Raw genomic sequence first — 7766 nt, 5'->3', positions numbered from 1 at the left:
TTTTATCTCAGAGGAAATAAGGAAAACTTGCAGGTCCTTGATCACATCCTCAGGCTGGTACTTCAGGAGCATCAGTTTGGCAGGTGTGGGGAAGGAGTCTGGGGGGAGGTCATGTGGCCCTGGGCTTCATTTGTGTCTTAGCATCCCCAGTGCTTGGCACACTGAAGATGCTTAAGAAAGTCTCATCCATTCATTCATATAATATTTGGCAGATGATTGGATGTGAGCTAGAGAGTCAGGAGTCAGATGATGACTGAGGTAACCAAGCCAGGTAATGGGAGGAAGGATGGAGGAGGTTGACTTGGATTTGACTGGCAGGTGGGAAGGTCACATGCTTACTCCGTGAGGTGTCCAAAGAGGAAATGCCCACTTTGTCCTCCTGGCTTTGGTCTCTGCCTCTGGCTCTCCTCTCTGCTCCTTCTAGCTGGTACAGATAAGCTGGACACCTTATTCCTGTGGTATCGCCATGATAGTCTACCCACTTGCCCCCCAGATGCTGAGATTTCTCCTCACATTTCATCAGGACATTTCACTGTGATGTATTTCCCATCTACTTACTTCCAGTTTCATTACTAAGATTTTTTTTTTCTTCATACCTCATTTCAGTGGTGGTGAAAGAACTTCCATCCACTTCTTAGTGTGTCCCAGGTTCTCCTCAGTTGCCTGTCATTTTTTTATGTGCTTCAGGCAATTTTACTGGTATATTCCTGTGGTATTAATAGTGGTAACGGTCTCATTTCCTCTCCTGTCAAGGCTTTTTTTTTTCACTCCCAAGTCTACCCATGATGCCATGATATATGTTTGCCCTACTTCCTGTGTAGTTATGGTATGACTCTAAGCCCTTCTGGTACCACTGCTGGGTTTCCAGTCTGGCTATAATGAGGTGCCCTCCTGTCCTGCCCTTGGGGCCTGTATGCTCCTTGAGAGGGGAGGACCCCTGGAGTTGGAGAGTCCTTCAGGGGAGGGGCCTAGTGGGACCTGGGACCCTAATCCCAAGAAAGCTGCAGGGCAGGGTTGGGCCTGGGGATCTGGTGAGGCCTTTGTTTCCCCTTTAATCCAGTGTCCTCAGGAGCCTTTTATGCTGCTTGAGGCAGCTAAGTGAGGCCACAGTGAAGAGAGGGCTCCTGGGTCTAGAGTCTGGAAGACCCAGAGTTCAAATGTAGCCTCAGACAGCAGCTAGCTGTGTGACCCCCAGATGAGTCATTTAGCCTCTGTCTGCCTTGGTTTCCTCAACTGTAAAATGGGGATAATGAGAGTACCTCCCAGGCTGTTGTGAGGATCAAATGAGAAAATAATACAACTATTAATAATAACAATAACTAACATGGATGTTATTATTACTGTGTGCCAGGCATTGCGTTAAACCTTTTACAAATTTTGTGTCTTTTGGTCTTCACAACAAGCCCATTTTACAGATGAGGAAAAGGAGGCAAAGAAAGGTTAAATAGCTTGCTCAGGGTAATCCTTGTAAAGTACATTGCACAGTGCCTAGCACATAATAAACACTATTTAAATGCTTATTCTCTTCCCCCTTACCTGTTGGTGGTTTGTGGGGCCTACCAGGAGGAAGAGTCAAAGAAGGAGAAGTGTGGAGTCAGCCTTCCAGGACTGGGAAGAAAAGGGGGCATCACCATTTAGCTGCAGGTGACTTCCCTTCCCCGTATACCTCTGCAAGGAGAGCAGGTCTGCAAGTGAGAGATTTGAGCCAAGAGGAGGAGAGGAGGGGAAGGCAAAGAGGAGGCCGACTGATGGATAGCCTGCCACCGTAGCCTCCATGTGGCCCTAGAGGGAGGCTTCATTCTTGTGACCCTAGATTTTATTTTATCAACCAATCCAGATGTGGGTCTGGTAGTTGATACCTCTCCCAGAGGTACTGAAATTGCATTTTAACCAGGGTCCCCTGGAGATCTCATTACCTTCATTCTAAAGAGGGAATGACTTTCTGATGGTGGGACATTACAGACAGATTCTAAACCCTAGATTTCTTCTACTTATCCAAGCCTCAATTTTCTCACTATAAAATGGAAATAAAAAGGGCACTGACTTCACAGACCTCATAGAGCTGGCCTAAGATAAAATAAGCAAAAGTATGTAATTTACTTGTAAACCTTAATATGATATATAAGTATAAATGATCTTTCTTTTGATCCATGTAGACAAGCAGAGAAGAAAACAAGTACAAACCTCAGCTAATGTAAAATCATTTGAGTTCTGTCTACATAGTGATGAGATTGACGAACTCATCAAAAACATGCACTGTTGCCTTTTCACATAGTTAGAGTGAAAGGAAACCAGCTATACACACACCTACACACAATTTTTTGAAAAGATATTTACCAAAAACCACCTTGGTTTCAATTTTCTTGTTTCTGAATTTGACTGGGAAGCATAGTATCCCCCCTCTCATTTTCTCTCCTCCAAATCTGACTGCTGAGGAGAAAAAAATCTAGAAAATACTGTTCTACACAATGTTCAGATTTCTTTCTGCAAGTTGTCTGAAAGGAGATATATATATATATATATATATATATATATATATATATATATATATATACAGAATCATAGGATTTGAGCCTTGGAACAGACCTCAGCAGCCATTTAGTTCAACTCACATATGAAAAGAGTTCCTTTCTGTCATTCTTGGGAAACCCACCAATCAAGGCCAAATTTCCATCGTTGGACAACTCTTAACTGTTAGGATGTTCTCCCAAACTTCAAGACTCTGTTTTGTTTTCACCCCTTCCATTGCACCTGGTTTTGCCCTAAGGGACCAAGCAGGTCAAGTCAATTCCTTTTTTCATGTGACAGACCTTTAGAAATATTTTAGGTTGAGCTGGACCTCCTGAGGGAGATATAATGTTTGTCTACCTCTCTTGTTTACCTTTGTTACCTCTTTTCTACAGTATCAACTACCTCCTGGTAAGGAGATGAAGAAATTAATGGTAGTAGAAGAATACTTTCGTTGTTTTGTGATAGGAAGTTGATAAGTGTTCAGCTGTGGAGAAAAGATCTGCAAGCCATGACACCAGCGCTAAATGCTGCCATCAACAGGTATGTAAGCCCAAGAGCCCCTGGAATAGCAGTCCCCTGCCCTCTCCTCCCTTGTTTCCAACCAAGTCCCCAAAGCCCTTTTCTAAGGGTTCCACTGTCCTTGCCTGCAGCACTCTTTTCATTAGACATTCATTCACGTACCTTCAAAACATGGGCTTTCAATAGGTGGAGATTGGGGCTAGGAAATGAAAGAATAAATGACTCAATGAATATTAGATGTCACCTGGATTCAGAGTGACTACTTAAAGAAGAAAAACTTACATGGAAAACAAGAGCAAAACCCTCCAGCCTCCCTCCCCCCTTTTCCCTATGTAGCTGAAATCAAAACAAACACGATCATTTTTTCCAGTGGCAAATTGCTTCAAATTGATATTATTCTCAAAAATTGCCTCACATTTACTGTCTCGAGGAAACAGATATTCTTGTTTCCCTACACATCCTGAAAATGTTGACATAGGGCAGAAATGTCTTTTTTTAAAGTGCAATAATTACCAACTGAAATTCCTTCCATTAGCGCTAAGTTGGAGTTTAGCTACGTTCTTGGACATGTTGACTGCTTATTCTTTGTTTGGCCAGGTGGCTGGGCCTTTGGAAATTGAAAAGATGGGATAAAATTCAAACGATTCCTACGACAGCAGATCTTTCCCAATCAGATGACTGTCAACCAGTCATTCAGTCAGCAAGCACCTATTAAGTGCCTACTATGTGCTAATCACTGTTCTGGGAGCTGGAGATAGAACAACAAAATGGAAACAAGCTCTACTATCAAGTTGCTTGCATTTTTATGGAATCAATTTGTATAGTCACAGCTGAATGATTGGAATAGGGAGAGACCTGAGTCAGGGAAACCAAGTAGAAGGTTGCTGTGTTAATGCAAATGTGACATGAGGACCAGTACCACTAGCAGCTCTGTGATTGGAGAGAAGGGGATATATGTGAGAGATATTGTGAAGGTAGAAATGACAAAATTTGACAAGATTGGATGTGAAGAGTGAGTACAAGATTCAAGTCAAGGATGACACTATGACGGCTGGGAAGATGAGATGGTTTGAGGAGAAAGTTAATGAGTTTTATTTTGGACATGATAAGTTTGAGACACCTATGGGACAGCCAGTCTGAGATGTCTAACAGGCAGGTAATAGAGACACCAAAGCTGAAGAGAGAGGTTAGAATTGGATATATAGATCTGAGAATTATCTACATAGAGATGCCAATTGAACCAATAGGAGATGATGAGGTCATCAAACAAGATAGTCTACAAGGAGAAAAGAAGAAGAACCAGAAAGGAGCCTTGGGGGATGCTCATGGTTGGTGGACGTGACCTAGATGAAAATCCAACAAAGGGGATTGCAGGAGCGTTTAGGAAGGTAGGAGGAAAACTAGGAAAGAAGAGAGCATCAAGGAGGAAAGCTTTAGCATGATAGTTACCAGGAATCATAGGATCAAGGGAGAAGTTTTGAGGATGATGGAGACATGGACATAGACAAAGATTGATGATTAGAGGGAGAATGTGGATGATAATGGGAACAGTCTGCTAGAGGACATGAGATGGAATCGAAAGTTTTGTGCATGTAGAGAGGTTTGCCTTGCTTGGCAAGGAGAAGGGTCATCTGCTCATATGAGTCAGGGGTAGAGGAGGAGAGAGAAAAATTTCTGAGTGATATGAGATGGAGAGGATGGACAAGAGGGAGCTTTTGGAAAATGGCTTCAAAAAGAAGCGCTCAGTAATGCTTTTGGACAGACTTGGTCATCTCCTTTTCAAAACCAGAAAAGTAAAAGAAAAGAATGCTATTATAAAGGAAGATTTTGTTCCCTCTCTTTTCTTCCTAGATTCTTCTTTCCAATTGAAAAGTTGACCTTGAAGTCAACTTGACCTTATAAACTCTTTTGAGGTATATTTCTTCTCCAATCAGTACATACTGATTTAAAGTGTGCTATATGAATTCTAGAAGGATCAGTAGAACATCTTGGACTTGGGGAGACGTGCACAAGGAGGATCATTTTGTCTGGTGTGTTAGAGAATGGAGCAGTAGCTAGTTGACATTGTAGGCAGTCATTTTCTACTACTTATTGAATGATCACTTTTCATGTGGCATAACCCAGAACATGAAGAATTATTTTGAAAATGCACGGCATCTCACATGTAAAACTGAAGCCCAGAACAAATTCATTTTAGGAAGTGGAATGGTTAACACTGTACACTTCTCAAGCCCTACTGTAAACTATACTCAATAGAGGTTTTCAAGTTCTTGTGCTGGAAATCCGTGTTGTGCTTTTCTTCTCTATTTGTTTTCTAGAAAGAAGCCATTGGACATATAGAGGACTTGGAATCTGCCTTCCACTGAGATCTCTTAGCACTGAGAGCTGAAAGAGCACTTGGAGATCAACTAATCCCCTCCTTTCACAGATGAGGTAAAAGATTGAGAGAAGGGGAGTACCCAGCCCAAAGTCACATAGGAAGGGGCTGAGTTTGAATTAAAGTCCAGATCCTTGGGTTCCACATGCAGTATGGTGGTATAGTGAATAATTCACTGGTCTTATCATTAGGAAGACCTGAGTTCAAAGACTGCCTCAGATTATAGCTATGTGGTCCTGGGAAGATGATTTAACCTTTAGATACTTCTATGGGCATAGGGTTACATGAAATCCTTGACCACACTAGGCCAGTCTCATTGTCTCTCCAGGTCCAGGAATCTACAGAATCAACCAGAGGGTGCTATGCCACATCCCCAGGGCCAGGATGGAGACATCCTCACCCACTTCCTAAGAGTACCCTGCTTGGTGATCCATCTGCCGGGCTGCAGCCAGGGATTCATCAAAGGATGTAGGTAGGCCATGGTTTTTGTAAAGGAGGCCAGGAAGGTGGGGCTAAAGGAGAGAAACCAGGTCCCGACTTCTTTATGCATTTGAGAACTAAGCATCTAAGAACTGGGAGAAGATGCTGTACTTTGGGGTTTATTAGTGAGTCCTGATAAATATACTATCAGTCTGAAATCAAACTGCTCTTTGTTTTTCCTGTTGATATCTCTTGCATTGTTATTATTTTTATTCAAGCAATTTACAGTATAGACTGGAAATATGATTCCATTCATCCACTGCATATTGACTAAGTGGTCAGTGAAGATGGAATACTTACAAAAGGAATTAGTAGGAAAGCTCGTTTCCATATTCATAACCACTGACAGACAGTGTTCACCATTCCTAGTCATGAAGCCCAGCTGTCTTGCGGATTCAGACAGTGTCAGGGATGAATCAGACCTGTTTGGCTCTTGGCCTTTCACCTTTCGAGAACCGTTGGTCTAGTTTCCAGAAAATGCAAATTGGCAGCTAAGTGATTAGTGATCTTTGTCTTCAGGAAGGTAGTATTTTGTCTTTGATGGTTGGCGCCTGAGCTAAAAGGGTTCCATGGTGAGGTAGGTGAGAGGGTGGCCTGAAGTGATATCCTCATATGCTAAGTAGTCTGTGTTGCTGGAGAGAAGTGTGAAAAATGAAGGCTGCCTTCTGGCTGGGTGACAGGTTCTATATGAACAGGCCTTTGCCATGTCCAGCAGCCTTTCCAAGATCAAGTTCAAACAGCCACGCTGGCTAGCCTTTGCTCTCATCACCTTTGCCTACGAAAGTTTCCCCATCGCAAAATGAGAATGTGGTAAAGGTAGACTTTATTAGTTTGGAAAGAGACTACAAGGAAGTTGTGCTGTGTCTGTTGGAAGGAATATGCTTTATTATGCAGTGTAAATAGACAACTGACAGCCGGAGCTGAGAAAATCCCATGGAGGATTTGAATGGAATGCAATTCATAGGCTCTGCTTCCAGAAAGCATGCTTATTAACTCCAAGGATTCCCGGGAGATTTGAGACTTTCTGATTCCAAAATGCGCTATATGTTCTCCTTTACTCATAGGAGAAAATCAAAATGCTTCTATTAATTTTAATGATTGTTATTGACAAGTCACACATACCTTGCTGATCTCTTTTTGCTTGCAAAAATTCAGGACTTTTAAATTATTTTAATTCACCGGTGGAAAACATTTTTAATATCCCTTTTCCCTCTTCTGCTTTTTTGGAATTTGGCACATTTTTTCCCTCTTCCTTTTTTTTTCTTTTTACTAAGGTGTCATTCCCGTATGCTGTGTTCCTATTTGCATGCATATTTTTCCAATGATTTCCAGTTTGTATAAAAATATGTAACAATGTCAATATACCGGTCCTATGAATCTGTGACCTACCTTGGTTATACATAGAGAGAAAGTGTGAATATAAACAGAACTTGGAGTCAAAATGTCTTGGGGAAGGCCTTACTCTGACACATAAACAACTTAGCGGCAGTTTGACCGTGGGCAAATTCCTTCATTTTTCTGTGCATCATTTTTTTTCATTGGTAAAATGGGGTTAGTATTGTGTACATGGCTTACCTAATTTTCAGGATAGTAAGGAAAGTGCATCGTGAGCTGATTTATAAACATCGTGTGGGATATTATGCTCCTGGGCCTTCTGACTTCTTTAATGCTTTTAAAGGTACAGCTCATAGATTTAGAACTGGAAGTAAGCTTAAAGGTCATCTGATCCAATCCCCTTATTTTAGAAATGTGAAAACAGAGCCATCATAGATGTTAAATGACTTTCAGAAGTTAAATGACTGGTCACAAAGTGGTAAGCCACAGAGTTAGAATTCAAACTCCCATTTTCCAACTATATATCCCATGGTGCTAAGCCATT

At 41.7% G+C, this 7766-nt stretch overlaps 1 long non-coding RNA gene across 1 annotated transcript; it reads left to right on the top strand.

Moving 5' to 3' along the window:
* The first annotated feature begins 2912 nt into the window (after positions 1-2912).
* On the top strand, positions 2913-6013 carry LOC140516161 (uncharacterized). Its single transcript, XR_011971310.1, has 3 exons — positions 2913-3051; positions 5349-5463; positions 5736-6013. It is a non-coding gene; the product is annotated as an uncharacterized lncRNA (long non-coding RNA).
* The last annotated feature ends 1753 nt before the right edge of the window (positions 6014-7766 follow it).

Source organism: Notamacropus eugenii, chromosome X, assembly GCF_028372415.1.
Source record: "Notamacropus eugenii isolate mMacEug1 chromosome X, mMacEug1.pri_v2, whole genome shotgun sequence".
Taxonomy (NCBI): domain Eukaryota; kingdom Metazoa; phylum Chordata; class Mammalia; order Diprotodontia; family Macropodidae; genus Notamacropus; species Notamacropus eugenii.
Note: the sequence above shows the minus strand (reverse complement) of the source record. Positions and strands in the feature narration are given on the sequence as shown.